Below are 21604 nucleotides of genomic sequence, written 5' to 3' on the forward strand. Positions count from 1 at the left end.
CCAGGGCACCATCCAGGCTGCCCATTCTGTCCCCTTCTCTGTCACAAGACTGCACTGTGTTGTGAATGCTCCCAAATGAGCGCTGTTTTTTCTTACCTCACACTTTTACATGTATCATTTTCCCCTCCTAACACAGGCCTTTTCCTCTTATACATGTAGTGACTTTCTACTCAGCCTTTATAACTCAAGTCACACTTACTTTGACCATGAAAGCATTCCTGACTTCCTTTCTGTGCTCATCAAAGTAAGTCATTGTTGCAACTTGTCACTTAGTTGCACGATCAACTCTGTGAACTCTTCCCTCTTGAATTCTGAAGCTTCAGGTGGCAGGTACAGCTACAGAGTGGACAGGCTCTGATGTCACAGTGAATGGGTTCAAGCCCTACCTCTACCACTTCCTAACCATGGGCAGGGAAAGAAATTATGTGGTAACCAATTGAAGCATATAGGCGTATATATTTAGGTAACCACAAAATTTAATGAATTAAATAAGTAAAGTTCTTAGAACAATGTCCAACTTATATTATAAATTCATGTTAGATATAAAAATTCATCTCCTTAACTTCCAAATGAACATTGTGTATTTGGAACATAGTGGGTATCTAATAACAACATAAATGGATAGTGATTTTTAAATCCAACTACAAGCAAAAAAATTTTTAAAAATCTTTAAAATAAGTCACTGCATTGTTATATTTAAAAAGTATGGTCTTGAATAGTATATTTGAAAAGTAAAATCTTTACTAAGTATACATGTATTTGTGTGTGAATTATATGAAAAAAGTGGGACTTACTAAATAAGAATCCTGCCTAAACTCATGCATTCTTTGATTCAGGCAATAAACAATTAAAATTGAACAGGAAATAGAATTTATTTAGCTCTTTAATGGCTTTAAACACTCACTAAAACAACAAAGAGAAAATACAATTATTGAGTCATGAACTCTCATGCTACAAAGATCAACATTTGATCAAAGTCACAGATATTTTTAAATTAATTTATAAACTGAATGTAATTTCTTCCCAAATAGTAAATGTTTTCTAACATTTTCAAAACACTTGTAAAATTTATGCGGAAAATAAAGGTGAACAACATTTGAAAATATTTGAAAAAAAAATGAAAATTTGCTGTCACATCTCATCACATAATTAACATTAGAAACAAAACATGTCAAATATTTTATGTTGATACACTGGAATATTGAAGCACCAAGAAAAGATTATGAAGTAAATTATCTTAGATAAATTAGTAAAATATATTAGTAAAGTATATTTTAGAAAAATAAAGAGGTCTTAATATTATATGCTAAAATTTATTATAAGGTAATAGAATAAAATGTAAAGGAAGAAATAGAAGAACTAGAAGAAAAGTAGAAATAAGTATGTATGTAATTATAGGATGGATAAGTCTTTGTAGGCATAAAACTAAAGGGAAAGAAAACAGTTCATAAGATTGATAGAGAAATACATGAAGGTCTAAAACATCTGACATGACAATGTATCTAGTGACTAAGAACACTAATTTAGAGAAAGGCACATTTTGTTTAGCAAGCTATTTGTTATGGTCTGTATCTGGATGTCTCCAGGGAACCTCATGATCTCAGAAGCAAGGCTAATCACAGGGGTGTGGCCTAGAAGGGTGTATAAATAACCCTTTCTGGCTCCATTTTCCTTTCTCATGTTCCTGGCCACCATGAGGTGAGAAGTTTCACCCACCATGCCCCTCTACAGTGCTGTACACCATGTAGGGGCTGAAACTTCTCAACTGTGATACAAAACAAACTTCTCCTCCTTTAAATTGTGAGTGTCATGTATTTTGTTCGAGCAACAAAGAAACTGAGTAAGACATTAACTCTGAAATAGATTGGGTATGATCTTTAAGAAAAGGACATAATGCCAACTTTGTTATACAGCTGCATTGTGGTGGGTGTATAATACCCATACTTAATTTTTAGACTATTTCTATTGATGGTGTATTAACTTTAATTTTATGAGTTTTCTTATATTAAACAATGAGAATTTAGCAGGAAAAATGTAAAAACAAAATATTGATTTTAAATATTTATTGTTTGTAAAAAAAGCATCAAAATTTTCAACAACAATTTTTTTGGTGTACATAGTAAAAAAAGAAATAAATTTCAGTATGAACTACAATGAAAATACCAGGACAAATCTACAAAAAAATTTTTGCTTCAATTATTGCATCTAAGCTAGTCTGCATAGAACACTTTCCATGCACACATATGAATTACACTGACAGCACATGTTTTGCTTTCCTAGACTTTATGTAGGACATACTCAGCATCTCACTTGTCTTGTTGCTTTTTTTAGGGTATACTTATTATATTATTCAATGTGTAACTAAGAAGAACATAAAATAAAGTATTAAATTCTAATCATGTATTGCAATAGAAAAAAATCAACATTTTTACATCAGCTGTGTAGTTGCTTACAAAACCTACAAGATAACATCAGAAATAAATTCCTATATGAACTATGGTGAAAATACTTTATAATTCTATAGCAACAATAATCCTTGCTTCAATTGTCACACCCACGGCAGTCTTCACACATGACCGGGTTTCCGTGTACAGACCTTACTTTCACGGACAGCGCATGCGCCGAGCTTTCCTTTCCTATGTAGTAGGCCACACATGACATCTATCTCGTCTTCCTGTTTTGTCAAGGGCTTCCTACTATATTGTACAATGTGCCGCTAGCAAGAAAACAAGATATCAATAAAATAAAACATCAAATATGTAATGAGTGCTTATGATAGACATCAATATTTTCACATCAGTTACTTACTTACTTACAAAACTTAAAAGATAACATCAGAAATAAAAATCTATGTAAACTACAATGTAAATACCAATAAAAGTCTGCCACAGAAGTAATCTTTGTTTCAACTATCATATCCAAGGCACTCTTCACATGTAAAAACCACATTACATACACAAGTATAGTTTATGTATGTTTTGTTTTACTGTCTCTCTCTCTCATTTTTTTTGCTTGTTTGTTTGGTTGGTTTTTTTTTTTTTTTTTTTTTTTTTTTTTGGTGCCAGGGATCAAACTCACAACCTCACACAACCCCCGCCCCGTCCTTTTTTTTTTGTAGGCCACAGTTGACCACTTTTTGGTTTTCTTGTTGTCATAGTAGGTCTTTGTATGCCTTCCTGTTAACCTGTCAGCTCAACAGTGTGCTCCACAGTTTTCTTTTTTGCATAGTTCTTTGGGCAGAAACATTTTGTTTTTCCCCAGCTGTAAATGCTCTCCTGAATTCCAGCCCTAACCCTCTAAGAAAATCTGTCTGTGCTATTTTTCACTTGTTATTTTCTTTGTAAACTATTAAACTATGCCACGCATATTTAGGATCCAATAAGACACAGTCACTGGCCAGTGCTTTGTGTTTCATGGAGTAATAGTTGTTGCATAGCTCACCAACGTTTACTTTACCTTTGGATTCGTTGTAGAAAGTTACCATGTCAGGTTTCTGTTTTGTTAAGGTTTCCCTATTAATATTTCCATCGTGTGCAATGTTGACACGAGCAATGCCAGTTTGCTTTACTTTGGCATATATGAGGTCAATGTTTTATCTTTCTGAAACCCAAAGATTGTTACACAAGTCGCTATTTTGCAATGATATCTCATTTGGAATTTCTGCTTTATTCTTGTATATAGTCCTACACTAGTCAACTCACGCTCTGTTAGCAAATGTAACATCAATTGAAAAGAGTAAACTGATTGTCAAATGTCACATTCCAATCAGTTTGAGAGATAGCAACATTCTATTTATCACTATAGGAATAAAGACCTGGTGGCTGAATTCTAGGATTATTTTCTAAACTGAAAGCATAATAGATCTCTGCATCTACGAGGGCAAGAGTTTTTTTTGTTGTTGTTGTTGTTTGGTTTTTTTTTTTTTTTTTTTTTTTGCATATATTGCCTGAAGCTTCAAAGACCATGACATTCTGAGAAATGCTCATCAATAGTTGTTTCAGATGGTGTGTAAATTGTCTGACAGTTACACACAAATCTCTAAAACAATGAGCAAATACCCACCAGATTATCGGTTCTTTATCTTTCTTGGTTGCTGGTTTTGTCATGAAACCTCAGGCAATTTTGAAGGAAACCAAATCTCTTAAGTGTAATTGCTAGTCTATAAACCTCAAGCCCACACCCATTCCTTTTCCCCAAGCCTTTTACATTCCCACGACTGCCATGAGAAAGCCCTAAATACAGACCTATAAATGTTTTAGTTCAGCTGGTGAATTGTCATAATAAATACATTTTGAGTATTGTTATTGGTGCATATAGAACATTTTACTTGTATTTCAGCATTTTGTATTTCACAATATCTTGTAGCATTTCATTTGTTACATACAATTGCCAACACTGATTGGCAATGCTGGCATTCCACCCCAAGTTTCACTCCTGCCAAGATTCTCACCACACTTTCAGACTTAGTTCTAACATTGGATTGTTCTACTTGGTTGTACCATTTTGATTAGTGAAACATGTGCTCACATGACTACTCTCTCTGTCATGTGAATCAGGGAGGTCTTCATCCCCTGTGTCTGTATTGGTTGAATTTTGCTCCATTTCACTGTCACAAGAACTTTGACCCACATGGCCAAAGTCAAAGTCATTATCATCTCTATTATCTATGTATGTGTAATCTGGTGATTCACTTTTGACCTTTTCTAAAATTTGCTAATCTGGTTTTTCATGTGCTCTGGTGCTGAACTGGGCTATTTTTACTAGAAAAATCAAAACAAAACATTTGAAAAAAAAACAAATCCTAAATATACAGAAGTTCAATGATGAGCCTTCCGTGGGTGAAACCCACTTATTACTACTTTGGAACTCCTGTAAACACCTTGCTGTTTGTCTGTCAAGTGGGTGAATTCACAGATGAGTTTTTGTTTTCCTCAAGTGTAGTTACTACTCATCCACATTCCATTATGGTAAAATACATTTTTTTTTGTATCAAAAGAGTGATATGTGTATACTTTACTCCTTGTGATGCTCAAGTAAACATATGCAAAGTCTGTTAGGCAGAGCATTATGTGTGTAGAAAATCCTAATTTGACAATTTTGCACATGTGCACACACGTTGCTACTCATCATACCAAGTGAGTAGACACAAAGATAGCTTTACGTGTCCCCCAGGTGCAGCTACTGAGATACACAAATGGCTACTATTATTCTAACGTAGAAATTTACAGTAGAAAAGTATGGGGTGTGTTGTTGTAGCCCAGTGTTATGCTCTATGGGTACATCTATGCATCTGAATTTTACAGTCTGGAAAACAGTCATAGAAATATTGCAATGGGTACTATTATTATAAAATGACTACCATTTGAGAGTTTTGTGAGGAATAAATAAAATAGTGATTATTAAGTACTTAGTACAAACTGTGAAAAAACAAACGGAAAACCTAGAAATAATCAAAATATGTGATACACAAAGATTTAGCATTACTAATATAAAAAATTCTTATACATTTCCATTAAAAATAAACCCAGACATAAAAGACAAAAACATGCAGTTCACCCAGAAGCATAACCAGAACTAGAAACAGAAGTCATTCCTAGCTGTTAAGACTAAGAATGACTCCTGGCTTTTGCATTTCCCAAATTCTCTATAAGAAACAACTAACATTTATAAAGAAACATGAGAAGTACTAGGGGGCTGCTTATTTTATTTACAGGACAAGCAAAGTCTTAAGTGAAGGTAATTTAAGTTGATTTAAGTTAAAAATCTTGATCCCTTGATCTGCATACTTCACAAAATCTGGGTTCCTTCACAGTATTTCTAAAGTTCCTAGAATGTTCTTAACATGTCTTGGCTTTTGCTTATTACCTTTTGTCCTGAGACACTGCTACACTGGCTTTCTTGCTGCATTTCTCATCACGTTGTAACTGGTCACCCTTGTCCTGCTTCAATCAACCCAAGAAGATTAAGAGAGAAAGACAGAAGGAGAAAAGGGGAGCAGGGGAGGTGGTATTGAAATAATTAGTCTCTAGCCTTTGGTGAGGATAACACATACTATTCATATGAGAGTATAAAAACAGACTCCTACTTGAAATTCATATTGTATAACTACAAATTTCATGCCTTAAAATGTTCTACGATAAGGTGTTTGTCATCAGCTGATATGAATCAGAGGCAGATTTTATGGACATATTTTAAAGGAAGACATAATGAGATTAGTTTACAATAATCCAGACCACTATTTCAAATAGATTGCTATCCTTATTTTTCTGTGCTTCTGATTTTTTTTATTGCCTTCTTCCTATGACCTTTAACTGAGAGACATATATAAAGATTGCACACTAATGTTTCAACTGATTCCTTTCATTGTTATTGGTAAGTTTTATACATAAGGTTCTTATTGTCCCCGTAGAAGGCAGAGGTAAAATCAATTTCCTCTTTAACATATTGATAAACAACTCCAGATATAAGAGGTAGGGAGGAGAAACTAGATTTACCTTTGTGTGACCTACGTAGGAATGCTGGAAAAAATTAATTCCAGAATATTATGTCAACATTCCTTGAAGTTGTGGATATGATTTACATAGTAGGTCTTCTCCATCCAGCCAACTACTTTCATCTCGATACTGTAAATTGCTTTCATTTTCCTCCTCCGATCTCTTGCTCGGGGTATTGTTGGGATAAATTATGGAACTGAAAATGGTGTGTAGATTGTCTAAGAAATTGAGTGCAGTCAGCCTTAAAAGTGCTGGATGATGTGCTAAAGCGGCTACCTCACCCTGGCCATGTCCCATATGTCGTCAATGAACAGCTGCTTTTAACTTTGCCTTTTTGCCCAGAGCATGAGAGCTGCTGGATTTATTGAATTAATAACCACTCCATTATGTGTGTTTTGTTTTCCTGTGACCGTGAAATCTGGCTGTAATGTTAGGAAAGTGTAAGACAGGTCTCCCTAACAAACAAGGCGCTATCTATTTTTTGGGTCATTATTTAATGCTTAATCTTTTGGGTAGAAAATAATAGGGAAATCCTTTCAAATCTGGAATAGAATGTTTCGAACAATATTGAGTTAAAAAGGAATTTTATGGGTTACACAGATAGATAGAGGCTGGCTTTCACTATGATTTGTGGTCTGAAGCATAGCTACTGACTGCAATGTGTTTGTGATTGAATAGGGCTTTTTTTGTATTTTCTTTTCAAAGCAGAATATTATAATACATATCTATTTTTTTTCTCACACACATATCTAAATACTTTCTTCAGAAAATGAGGGCAAAATAGAAGACTATCTTCCCTTTACGCTCTGGGTCATTTCCTGAAGAGTTTTGAATTCAGCACGAAAGGCAGGACTTTCACAGAGGTGGAATGTAGCACATGTGGAAAAGGTTGGACCAACGACCTTTAATTCTTTGACCAAGAAGGTGTGAGGTAAGTCTTCTATCAAGAAGTTTCAGCCAGGATCATTTTGATTGATGGCGTTTTTCTTTTTTCTCTCTTTTGTTTTCCTCTCTTTGGCTTTCCTTTCTTTTTCAACTTTTTTTTTTTTTTTCAGTTCACTTACTGTTGTTCATGTTTTCCAACTTCTGTTCCTCCCACCGTGAGTTTATAGAAAAAAATACAGAAAGTGAATTGATTGTGTCAGCTGTGTCTTACCGCCTGGTTATTTTCCTCTTATTGCTTCTAGTGGCAGGAATGGCTGGCTTTGGAAGACTTAGAACATTTTACTTTTGAAATTTAGTTTTGATCTATGTATTTCTTGGGAATAATATTAATAAACATAATATAATTTGTCGATAAAAACGATCCAAAAGATTATGTATTTTAATCTCTCACTTTATGCATGGGAAAACAAAGCCTTAGGAATGATTTTTAATTTGTATAAGATTATAACAAACTATCATAACACATTTCTATGGATTTCTTTCTCTCTCTCTCTTTTTTTTTTTTTTTTTTTTTTTTTTTTTTTTTTTTTTTTTTTTGTGTGTGTGTCTTCTTTTAATACCAGGAATTGAACTCAGGACCTTAAGCTTGCCAAGTGGGCACTTATGCCCCTGAGCTATACCCCCCCAGCTGAATTTCTAATTTAAAGTCTCCTCTACTGTGAAGCTAAAGGGAAAGATTTGTATTTTTACAGAAATTTAATCTTCTCTTGGTTTGTTATTTTTAGTACAGAATTTCTCAAAATTATCAAGCAGTAGATAAAGGCTCTCTAGATATTCTCATTTAAAGTCAAGTTTATACACTGAGACTTAAAACTATAGTGTATTAAAAATAAATGACTACAAGGGTATTCAAAAATTCTAAGACTCCAAAATGCCTTTCAAATCACTTGGGTAAAATTAAATTTTGTTCAGCACGTTAGCTTTTGTTTTTCTAAAATTGGTTAATTCAACATAGGAGCTTCATGAGTGCTCCCCTAAGTCAGGCTCTGTGCTATGTCTCATGGATCTTAAATGCAACCTTCTGTAAAAGGCACAATGGTCCTTTTTTACAAACTGGAAATGTGAGGATTAGAGCTCTAGCAATTTATTTAATGTTATAAAACTAAGTGATTGTGCTGGTATTGAAATTCTGGTCTATTTGAGATCAATGCTCAAGTTCTTTCCATTACATCCATCTATAAATATTATATTAAGTTACTACCCAAATCCCCACCAACACAAGAAAGGAAAGAGCTTCTTACTTCTGTCTTTGAAATACACTGAAAGAGAAACTGAGGAAGGGTCTCATTCTCCTGTCTCCACCCTGCACAAGGGCAGACACAATGCTTTTGCTCAACTAATCATGTACAACTCAGTGTTGTATAACTGCAAAAGTCCTTTATTGCTAATTAAAATCCAAGAAGAGCCACAGTTTTTATGTCATAATTTTATTTGTAGTTTCTGGGACAATTTAAGCCAATTAAAATATTTGGCAAACGTGGTGGAAATCTTAAAATTAATATTATAATCTATAAAATTAGATTCAATTGAACAAATATTTATTGGTTCCCCAAAGCAAAATGTTTACAGCGAATGATATGCCAAAAAACATATATACAAAATCAGTCTTGGAAATCTGTTTCAGACATCTGTTTTCTGATAAAGATTGCTAACTGGGTCATTGAGAGTGGTGTTTTGGGTCATTGTTTCTATAATTAATATGGAAATGAAATGAATTATTTACTCTTGGAAAGGAATCTGAAAGTGGTCAGTAGAGGGACCAAGGCAGTGTTTGTGGGGGTGATGCTGGTCAGATTTGTTCAGTGTCTTGCGGGCCCCTGTCGTCTGCATGCTGCTCTGAAGCTGCTTCAGTCAAAGGACCTCACAGAGTCACATGACCATGAGACCCACGAGACGCCCTGTGTCCCAGGGTGTGTTTGTGTCTCCCAGTGAGGGCAATAAACACTGCCCTATTTCCCTCGTGTATTAATAGTCAATATATAATAATCTTGGAATTATTTATATAATTCTTTCCTTAAATCCAAAAATTCATTAGTTAATTGTTCAAACAATTTCCTGGAGTTGTGTGTAAGTTGACGGGTGGACAGTGTGGTCATTGGGCCTGACTCTAGCTGTGTGCTTACCCCTCCAGCTAGGAGAGGAGCAAGGAGGTAGAGGACAGTGACCCAAGTGTTGGAGAGATTTCTTCTCATCATGTAAAATAGGGAAAATGCGTCTTCAGCCCAGCGCCACAAAATCTAAGAACTCCAAACCAAACCTTCACCTCTAAAACATGCACATTTAACATGAAAAATATCTCAGAGATAGTGAGATTTAAAATGAAGTTGATTCACTTCATAAAATAGTTTATAATTTTTTTGACCATATGAGAAAGAGGCTAAATTTCTAAATTGATTTTTATTTAGAGTTGACTCCAAATAAAGGAGAAATTCTGTATGGTAGCTGTATTGGCATCAGTGTTGGCACAGTAGTTGCCTTGAGCATTGACAGCTGACATCTAATGACAGAATGTGAGCAGCCATCCCTTGTAGGAACTGCTGAGATCTTTCGTAAGCCTGTGGTGGTGGTAATACAATTTTTGATTGATATAACAACAAAAGCGACTAGGTCTCTGCATCAAAATCCAGAGCTTTGTCCTTGCTACTATGCAAATAAGTAGTGCATTAGGAAAATAAGAATTACTCTATGGACCATCTAGCAGATAATTTATTTATCAGAGAAATTTAAGTAAATGTCTACTTTCTGTTCAAACCCTCTGACCCCTGACCTTAGCTAAGCTACACATAAAGCATACCTATGGGTTTCAGAAACACCTACAGCACATCTAAGTAAGATTTAAACATTCTAAACATTTACTTAAATAAATAAATTGAATCTGTTTATTCAGATCAAAAATGTTCAGGCTTCACTGGGAGATTTTATTTTTTATATCATGCTAAAAGAGATAAGGCCCTGACTGAAGCTGTTGAGGAGCTTGAATCCATAAACAGGACCAAGTTCTGCTTTCTAAGCCACCACTGGAAAGAAGGACAGCAGGTGAAAATGTTCCTACCGGGCCACATTCTAGAGAAACCAAATATTTAAATTTCATTTTTCAGATTTTTAGTGGTGTTCTAAACAAACTTTTTGCTGTTACAGTGCAGACACAATTGCAGGGCTCTGGGTCCTTAAATCAACTGACTTCACCTGTGTTCTGCAGAGGCTGGTTTTCCTGGGTGGTCTGAGAATTGCCTCAGGAGAGAGCACTGATGCAGTCTAATCCGGATGTTACAAAGGTATGTAAAAAGGCCGTCTTGCGAGCTTAGTTTATGTGTTGTCTGGTCCTTCATGTGGAAATAGACATTCTTTTCAGCTGTTTTGGAGCCTCTGTGGAATGAATGGGCTTGCAAAGCTATTAACATTGATTTTCTTAATAAAAGAGGTAAAGTGAGACTTTGAGCTAGTGTTGAGATAAAAATACGTACAAGAAAATGAACTCATTTTTAGAACTTAAATTCAAACTGAACACTTGTATGTTGCATCTGTGTCTAGCTTTATTCTACCCTCGCATTTATTGTTCTTGTATCACATAAAAGTATGTAACAAAATTTATGTTGGGCGTTTATTTTTTAAAATGTAGGGGACAATGACAGTGTGTTTGGTGCACAGTATGGTATCACCAAACACCAATTGGCCAAGTGTGAAATTAGAGAGATTGTTAACCTGCCCACGGAGCTGGGAAGAGAGGAGACTGCTCCAGGACAGGGCACCTTGGAGCCAGAGCAGGATCCCCCCCAAGACTGAACTCCTAAGACCTGACAGCACTGGAGATGCAGTCACCCCAAGGAGCAATGTACCGCCTGCCCTGCCTACCACTCACAGAGAGCCACTTCGGTTAGTTCAGTACATCAAAGTGGCATCCCTCACATGAGATGGCAGACGGAGCAGCCCAAATCATGCAGTCCAATCCTGCTCCAGCCAGCTGGAGTCTCAAGCTAAGGCACTGGCTTTACTTACAATGCATACGGAACCTGCTTCTCAGCGTGACCTTTCGCTCATTTTAGAGAATTAACTGGAGCTTACCAAGAGGTAACCTTCTCCCTCTTTCATGCACCTGCACACCTTCCAAATAAAGAATGCTGAAACCAAATGATCCTTGAAGGCAAGGAAACAGTGATGACCTTTTATGAGCAAGTCTTCCCGGAAAACATCTGTGAGGAAAGGTCTTGATATGAGAATCAGTGTCAAAAGAACTGATAATTTGAGAAGACATTTAAAGCCTCAGAATTTATTTCCAAGAAAGTCCTAAAATCCCAGAAAAAAAAAACTTGTTGAATAAATGAAAAAGAAAACAAAAACAAGAAATATATCTTGCCTTGATCTGTGTGGACTAAGAGAGAAACCTATGCCGTGCAATTATTTGAAAGTTACCAGGATGGATGTTTTAATCATTTCATTATAATTGGTTATCTTCAGTGAAAAAATCCTGAGGAGGCATGCAGCTCAGAATTATTCAAGTAAAAATTCTAGTGTAAATGGTTTTAATCTTTTCTAGTCAAATTAATATGGTGTGGTCGTCTTGTGGATGCAAATTCAGTTATCTTTCATGTTGACGCATATAAGAAAATTCCAGCCAGACACACATGATTTATCCTTTATATCTGGAGCCAGGCTGTAATCATTTACCCCTTTTCAAGTTGAATTTGGCAACTTTACTTGCTGTATGCATTTTGTGAAAGTGAAAATATATTCTGCAGCTTTTGATGTGTTGATTTGTAGGAAGGTAAAGACAGCTGCATGAGGTCCCAGGAGACGGGCTCTGTGGCTGAATGAAGACCTCTAGTGCTTTCTTGTTAGCCAAGATAGATCTCCATCCTGATGAACCACAACTAGTCAATAGCAGGGGCTCTCGGTGCACGCGATCAGAGGCCACAAATCAGGTTTCCGTGGGACTAGGTTATCGGCATATTGTGCCGTTGGCCATGCCCTACTGCTACTGGCCTGACTGTAATTTTTTCCCCAGTGAAGTTTTTAAAGTCGCAGGCTGAGACTGTATGCTCTCTTGGCAATGAGGCTGTCACTAATCTGCCAGATATCAATTACCTATCAAATAAATTGCTATTTTAATGTACTCAGCCCCTTACTATCAAGGAGGTTGAAGGCTAGCCGGATTTCCTATTGCTGGGGTTTCCTCTCCAAAATTTATTTTCAATGTCTCCTTCCTTATGGCCAACACATGTACAATTACACAGATGTGATGCATGTGAATGGGTTGATGTGCTCCATTGTTAAGTCTCTGTTGCGTGTGTCTGAAGTTTTACAGTAGTCCCTATCTAGGACTCAATGTACCTAGCTTCTTATTATCTTACCTATTTTGCTTCCACATGCAGCTTTCTAAAATAGATATCTAATCCTCTTTTAGAATTTCCACATGTTTCTGTATATCTCAAGCAGGCTTCTTTAAAAATCTCCTTCTGTTAGGGTTTAGGAGACCCTAAAATATGCTTTATTATTGAAAAGTGCTCTCTGGTTACTAAACTGTCCCCTGAAAGTGGTCAGGTGCCTCTTTTTCTTAAAATTATAGTTTGAATTTAAGTACCAAGGCCATGTGTGAAATGCTTATGCTACTGACTTGTAGCTCTGTGTTGAGAGGATTAGTGGGTTATTTTGGTGAGCAGAGCCCCTTCCCAGTCAGTGCTCTGAGCAGACTGAGCCCTCAACATTGATCTTCCTCTTGAAACAGGCTGCTGACTCTGCTGGCTGGGCTCCTTCTCAGAAAATCCTGTTGTGCACCTCAGTCTCTAAGCAGATCCTGTGGTACTGCACATTATGCTCCCTGCTGGGACAGTTTCCATGCTTCTCTACTCTGATGGCAGGGGAAATCTCCTGGAGGCAACTTGTTTCCTTCTCTGCCAGTGTGAGATGCTAGCTGGACCCCTGTACTGTGGCTTAAAAGCATCAACACCATGCTTTTGCGAAGGCATTTATGAATGAATGGCACATGGTACCCTGGTCTCAAACTGCCCACTCCTCCGAGCAGTCAATAACCCAGGACAATCTGATAGCCCTAAGCCCAGACTCCTCCAACTCCTCAGAACACTTGCCTCTCCTAGCCTTGAGGACAGCATAGTGCAGCTCCCCGAGACTGCCTTTGCATAACGTCTTCTTTTTGTGGGTTTACTAAACCCCTAGTCAGTCTCTAAATCTTAGATCAGACTTCAACTCTTTCCTAGCATTTACAAAAGCTGAAGAGGAAAAAGATATTCTTGTTTAAATGAGAGAGGCTGATCCTGCTTGGAGAAGGAGGTAGTAGTGCTGGATATGGGTAGCACGGATAATTAATGTAGCCCAGTCTAAAAGAGGTGGTAAAGGTCGCTATCAAATGTGCAGAGGGGCAGCACTGTCGGCCTGCTATTACTCAGCCTCACAGGGCAAGGCATCCGCTGCGGATAGTAACCCCTGGTCCAAGTGCATCTCTCCCCACTCCAACAGAGTCATGGCCACCACCTTCTCTTGTTGGGATCACTGTCATATTGCCTCCCACATGGTTCTCTAGCTTCTACTCTTGCTATGCCTTAGAATAATCCCAATCAAACAGCCAGAGTCAGTCTTGAATGCTATTCAGATCTTGTTGCTCCTGCTGAAATCTTTCCATCCTCCTCCCGCAGTTGCCTGGTTCCCTTTTCTCCACTAAACACATCACTTTCTAATGCAATATGGAAGTAACTTATTTATGCTGTTGATGTTAATTCCCCACCCCTATTCATGTGAAAGTTCCAGAAAGGAGATTTGGTGTGTTTACTTTTCTGTTGTATCCACAGTAGCTAGGACACCTCAGAAGTCCTCAATAAATATGTATTAAAATGATGAGTGAATTTTCCCATGGCTGCTTGGAAACATGGTAGAGATTGGCAGACCCACAGAAAGTATGCCAGTTACGGCTTTGACCTGAACTTGGACGCCTCTGGCAAAAAATCTCTTTCAATAAAACATTTTGATTACTAATTAAACTTAGTAAATTTACATAACTATGTAAGATGACCCTGTGGCTTTTATGAATTAAGTTGTTACTCTGACTCATCTCTGCTGATTATTTCTTAGATATATTTGTAAAATTAATGACCCTTAAATTTACAGTTTTCCTGAATGTACTAGTAGAATGACTTTGAAATAATGACTTTCTAATCAAACGTCACAAAAATAAGCAAAGCTAACAACACTTAGAATTTACATTTGAATCACTAAAATAAATGGAAAAAGCTTCATAATTAATTGCATATTTATGCTTTGAATGCCACTGTGTGTGCATATCATCATCATTTGTTTGAAAAATTGTCTGATAATCTTATAAATAATCTTATAATCTCATAGTTGCTGAAAGCAACTGAAAAACATTAAAATCATTGCTTTTCATTAATATATAGGGTACTGGGGGAAACTCAGTTTTTTCTTTATTAGCTATATTTTACAGGGACATGTAATCTTAGATAATACACTGAATTTTATTTAAACTACAGAAAGGTTTATTTCTGAATCCAGTCCATAACCAATATTCAATTTTTGTCTGTCTCAGCACGAATAAACCAAGAGAACATTTTCACACTCAAAGGCAGCTACGCCTCCCCGTCCTGAAGATCAAGTGGTGACTATTTGGGCATTGAACAACATATCCATGGAGTCCAGTCACACATTTCTCAACACCATTATTCAGACAGAAAAGGAATGAAAGCCAGAGCCTATAAAAGTAATTCTTGAATGGCTTGAGGAGTGTATAAAATGTGCTCTATAATTTCCAACCTCCTGCAGTGCAAGTGATTAGCTAAAGAAACACTTTGAACCTGTTAGTTGTACATCTTTTAAACCATTTTAAATTATGGAACAGATAGTCCTCAAGAAATTAATTAAAGTTTTGGACAATAATGCAATCAGGGATATCTGTGTTTGCAGTCTTTTCTCTCTGCTTGCATACATCTTTGTCTGTCAAGTACATCAAACAGCTAATTAGCCCCATTTTAAGAGCTCACTGCTCACATCACTTAAAAGGATCTCAGGCTGTCTTCTCGGAGTTCACACTTTCTGCACACTGGTTTTCTGAATGTTTCTTAGACTGAAGAACTCTCCTCCCAGCACATTGGAGGAACTATAAAGGTAGATGAGTTTACTTCTTATTGTTTTCTTCATTTTGTCAGTCATGACCAGCACTTTATAAATAATCTTATAAAGATTGTTAAACTTATTTCTGGTAGGATTTGCTTATTTTCATCAAATTCCCTTGGAGTTGCTGAAAAACATTAAAATGATTACTTTTTATTAATACATAGGGTACTGGGGGAAAATTATGAGACATTAAAAAGTGTTGCTTTTATTTAGCATAAAGACTTACCACCATGACAAAAGTTGAGCACTTCAAATACTCATTTTAGAAATCACATGTTAGCACATGTTAAAAGTTATAACCATAACTAGAGACAGAATTTCTGACTCATGGCTTCCATGAATCTGAACTATCACATGTCATCTCAAATTGACTGTAAAAATAACTCAAGACGCCAGAGTGTTTCAATTAACAGCTGAAATATTGTGATATTTTAACACAGGTGATATAAAGACACAGGAGCCACAAATGGATACATGGCCATGAGTTATAGCTGTTTCCTTGAAGTTTATGGTTGAAGGCAGGTGTAAAGGATACATTCACGCTTCATGAGCCAGTTAGGCAGGATAGGGTGTGGTGGGGAGGAGCAGGGACGTGATTTCCTGATTGTGTCTGTCTGTGTGAGACTTTGTCTTGGAGGACATATGGTAAATGGGCCAAGAACACCCAGGGTACTTCAGATAGGAACGCTATAGTACCTTGGTAAAAAATTGTCAAACAGATGATTGTGAAATAACAATATTAGACGTCTGTTGTAAAGTTGGTATAAATTCAACTTTGTTTTCAATGTTGAAATAACTCATTAAATCTTCAAAACAAACTATTGAATTAGTCACTATTATTTAATATTATCATTAACTTATCCAAGGAGGAACTGATATACAGACAGTTTGAGTAACTTGCTCAAGGTCTCACATTCACCGAAGGGTGCATTTAGGATGTGATCCCAGGTGGTCAGAATCCAAGCTCTGCAATCTTCAAATCTGGAAGGAAGAATGAAACATAGAGATGATGGAGAAAAGATGGAGGAGATGAAGATGGGGGAGAAGTGAGGGGAGAAATTACAGAAGACAAAAAGCTAAATAAAGACCAAACAAAAATTCTTTATAGAAGGCCAAGATGTTTAACAGGTTAAGAAAAAAATAGTGAGAAAAATATTTTTGGAGAGGTGTGATATTTGGCCTATTTGAATGAATCACACGGGATTTAAGGTATTTTGTGGGTTTTTTTTTTGCAGATTCTATTAAATGAGAATCATAACTTGCATTAATGCTAAAGTACATTTTCATACTCAGCAAAAACATTACAACAAATGTGCATACTGTGATTTCAAGGAAAAGCTAATGAAAGCCAAGTTGATACATGGAGTATCTAGATAAAATGAGGTAAAACCAAACACATGAGCCTACCCTGTGCTCGGAGCTGTTCTAGACGTTTCCCTTGGGTGGGTCAACATTTTGTTTAAGGTGTTCCCAGACACAGATTTTCTTCCTCTACAGAAAAATATTGTAAAAGTAATTGCCTCCAACAAATGAGGGTTTTATTTTATAGGACTCCACTTCAGCATGTGAGAAGAATATTAGAAAGCTGAATATATTTCTGGGCACCCCAAGCTTTTGGTTTAGTAATTGGTTTCTACCTCATTCCCATGACTACCGCCCATTTTAACTCCATTTGTTGAGATCCTATCTTGTACTTCCATGTTTAATGGGTCCCTTGGACCTTGAAGCTGATTGATCAAATAGTTCTTTTGGGAAAGTTTCTTGTCCTTTCATCTCCTCTCAGGGGCTGACATACTCTTCCTGAAGCCCTTGCCAGCAAGAGTGGCCACATATATGGCCATAGCTCTCTAATTTTAACTTCCTCTTGGCTGTGTTCCTGAGAAGTCCACAGAGGACCATCATTGTGGTTTTTACTGGTCTAGTTTTCTTGCCACACTTTCAGCCTTCAAAAACCAAGGAGAGTCCATGTGTTCTATTTCTTGTGATATAGCGGCTGCTTACAAAATGCTTATTGAATGGGCCAAATGAAAACTAATTCCTGTAAATTTTCTCCTTCTGGTGTCCAGGTACCATCTTTATCTCCATGTTAAATCTTAGCGACTACCTCCACCTGTCACTTATTGCTGCATCTCTAATTCCTCCTCACACTCCTTGCAAGTCACTGAGTTGTTATCAAGAGCAAGATTTCCAACAGCAGCTGCAGCTCCTTGCCTGTTTCTTAGATCTAGCTTCTCCTGACTGGTCTCTTCCTTGCTTTGCCTACTGAAACTGACACTCCAATTCTAAGATATTAACACTACAATAACTAACATCTTTGACTACCCAGAACCGTGCACTACTTTAAATAAGATTTGTCCACCTAAGCACAAAAATTTATAGTCATATAGTTCTAATGAGCTTGAAGAAAGTAATTTTGGTACAAATTCCACTAGATTTGAGCCATTAAACTTTGTATTCTCTCATCAGGTACATGACACAGAGCAAAAAAATCTGGGGAACTTCATCTTTATCATAGCATTTCTGGTAGCTGCTATGATTCTTGTCTGACAAAAATGACTTACAGTAAACGGAGGAATATAAGACATAATGAGTATGTACATTACTGCTTGTGTTTTCCCAGGCCTTGTTTCTGGTCTTCATGCCTTTTGCTGCATCCACATCTGGAGAGGAATTCTTGCATTGTTTCTCACATGGAAAAACATTAGGAACTTATCTAGAAAAAAATTCTGTTTCTCGATTGCCTTCTGGGAATTACTAATTGTGATTTGACATTCCTCATAAGTGAAATGTATGTGCATGTTTTACCGTAACATTTTGGTCTTTTTCTTTTTTATCAGAACCAGGGATCAAACTCACGACTGCACACTTGCAAGGCAGATGCTTATGCCGCTGAGCTAAATCCCCAGCCCCTTAATGTAACATTTTAACAGATGGGGTAGAGGTATCTAATCAGAGAAGACAGCAGGATGGGGTCAGGATTCTGGAATCCAATCTGTAGTGTCGTCTTCTGATTACAATGACATCAACAAAGCCTCTTGAAACAAAAAAGACTATTATCATTACCAAAATGAGATTCTAAATCAGATATATATGTTAACTATAGTTTTCAAGATAAAATACAGTAAGGCAGAATGATAAAAGTCAGATACAATTCACAGGATATATTCACCATCTACTGCAAATATAACAGCATATCATGAATTGATATGCTGAATTGATATCATTGTTGGTTTGCCTCAAGAATATTGTGGTTTTTTTTACACTAGGGAGACAATATGATATTTACAAATGTAACTTTGATTTATTTCAGTTATGAGTATGGTCTTAAGTTGCCTCCATTTACCTATAAAAGCCTCAAGATTATCCTTCAGCTGTGAAATAGTCCATTGTATTAAAATACTACATCTTTTTTACCCATTCTGTGGTCGATGGGTATTTGGGTTGCTTCCAAGATTTAACTGTTACAAATTGTGCTGCTATGAAAAAACCCGAAAGGATAATAAGATTCAAAATGTACAATAGATAGTGTGATAACAAAAGGGAAAGAAAGTGCTTAAAAAGAAAGGACAGCTCGAATAGGGAAAGGAGAGAAGGGGAAAGATGGTATGTGAATAGGTACACATATGTATGTATGTATGTATGTATGTATGTATGTATGTATAGACAAGATAGATGGAGATACTACTAATCTCTGTTAATTCATCCAAATGAACAGTTTGTGCTCTCATTGTTTGCTTGATCATTTTTTTGTACCTAAGTCTTGTAAACCGAACAATTGCTTGTAAGATAACAATATGCAACATATTAATTAGTGTTAATTTTCTGCTATTTTTGAAGTTGTATAATTTCTATTCTTTTTTCTGTTTTGCTTTTTCAAAATAAACAAAAAGAATATTATGTTTAAATTAAGATAAATATTTAAGCTGATCGCTTGTTTTGCATTTGGAATTCTTTTGTCTGAATTTGAAATGGCACCTACTATTTTATTTCCAGAATTCATGAGACTCTCAGAAGAGCAGAGATAATTTTGAAAGATGCATATATCCAAGAGAGTACTAAGATAAAAAGAAAAATAACAATAGTGATATAGGATGTCAAATGGTTTTCTTTGGTGCTACTAAATCCTTAAAGTAAAAACATTACTCAACATTCCATTTCCAATCCGGATGAAACACATTTGTGTTCAAACCATTAAAAGTTGCAGACTATTTTGATAATTTATATGAGGAGGGTCTTAGGGTCAAGATCATGTAAGAAGAAATTGTCATCTGCCAGAACAATTTATGTCACATCAGAAACAGGAAAGACTAAAAACAAGTGATTTATTAAAAATTTAGAATGTAGCTTCTAAATTTGTATGGTCAAATACTTAAAGCATCTATAATCAGTTAATAATTATCAAAGCCTTGACATGTTATACATTCATGGTCCCTAGAATAAAATATACATGCAAATCTAGTTCAATTAATATATCATCTGTTCTCATATCTGGAGAAAATGTGGGTTTTGCAAAAATTATTAGCTGTACTAGGTAAAATACTGCCACTTCCTTTTGAACATATTAGTTTCTTAGTATTTCTTTCAATTTGAAATATTTTTAAAATATTTCTGCCTGTCATGATAATGCACACCTGTAACCTCAGCACTTGGCAGGCTGAAGCAAGAAGACTACTTTAAGTTCAAGGCCAGCCTGGACTAACAGAGTCCCTGTCTCAAAAAACAAAAACCAGAAACATATGCATTATACTTCCTAGTGATCTTTTCATTTCAGTGCTTTAAGAATGGTTTACTTTTCTTCTAAAACTAAGGGCCAGTGTATAGTAAGGTTATTGAAATCATTTCCAATGATTAGCCACCAATTGGGAAGTGTTAACAAATGTATCATATATCTGATATACATATTTTGAGTGTGCAGGTATATTTGTCAATACATTTTTAGAAATCAGATAATGGACAGATATCACATAAAGGACAAATGTGATTATTAGTTTAATAAATGCTTTGCAATTATCTCCATGAAATTATTTTTCCATTTTCATGCACCAGATATGTCCAAACAATATAAGAAAATCTCCAACTTTTGGATTATTTTGCCAATCTGATCAATGAAAATAGTATCTTAGTATAGTAGCTATAATCTGAATTTTTAATTTTCACTGAAGTTGAACCTTCTCTCATTAAAAAATATTTGTATTTCTCTTTAGTAAAACACAAATCTTCTTTATATCTTGCTATAGCTAATATAATACTTTCAAGGTATTTTTTAAAACGTTTTCTAATTGTAAATTCTATGCCTAATTTTTCATCTGTTTCTTTCACTTTTAAAGGACTGCAATTTGTGCTGATTTTGGCTTGGCCTCTCCTTCTAGCGGTGCTGCCTTGGGGGCCTTTAGTCCTGGTCTTCAGTTCCCCACCCTTTGCGGAGCCCATCACCCTGACCGGGGCCCCAGGCTGGCTGCGCAGGTGAGAGCACCTGGGTGCAGCAGGTAGGCGCTCCTGTTGTCAGAACGCTGCTCACCTGACCGAAGTAAGACCTACTGATAAATCCATAGACCCACAGGAAGTCTCCATAGAGCCTGAGAATATGTTACTCAGTTTAACCGGATCTGTTTGAGTGATAAGATCAAAGACACAAAAGCTAGAGAAGTCCAAATCTCATTTATCACAGTTTTAAGGCTTAGTTTTGTTTAATTACAATAAAATCTTTAAAATGATGATGTTAATTGATTCCTATTCAAAGATTTTGGCATTCACATGATGCTTGATGGCAAATGTTTAGGTCTGAATTTCAGCTGCATCCCTTTCAAGCAGTGATCTGTGCCTCACTTTCTTCAAACTGTGAAATGGGATTTTAATGGCCATAGACACAGAAAAACATTGTTGAGTATTAAGCAATACATGAAAATTACTTAGAATAATATGTGCCTTATTCTAAGTAAGTGCCAAATAACAGAGGGCTGATACTGTCAGTGATAAATGAGTAAGAAATGATAGATATTAGTAACATTAGATCTACTGTTTAATTTTAA

The 21604-nt window shown here is 36.1% G+C and overlaps 1 long non-coding RNA gene across 1 annotated transcript; it reads left to right on the forward strand.

The window, feature by feature from the left end:
• The first annotated feature begins 7068 nt into the window (after positions 1-7068).
• Positions 7069-21234, forward strand: LOC134470379 (uncharacterized). Its single transcript, XR_010039230.1, has 3 exons — positions 7069-7425; positions 10639-10714; positions 20903-21234. It is a non-coding gene; the product is annotated as an uncharacterized LOC134470379 (long non-coding RNA).
• Positions 21235-21604: the final 370 nt, after the last annotated feature.

The sequence above is a fragment of the Cavia porcellus genome, unplaced genomic scaffold (genome assembly GCF_034190915.1).
Source record: "Cavia porcellus strain 051 isolate PalLab524CR breed Dunkin Hartley unplaced genomic scaffold, mCavPor4.1 scaffold_14, whole genome shotgun sequence".
Classification (NCBI taxonomy): domain Eukaryota; kingdom Metazoa; phylum Chordata; class Mammalia; order Rodentia; family Caviidae; genus Cavia; species Cavia porcellus.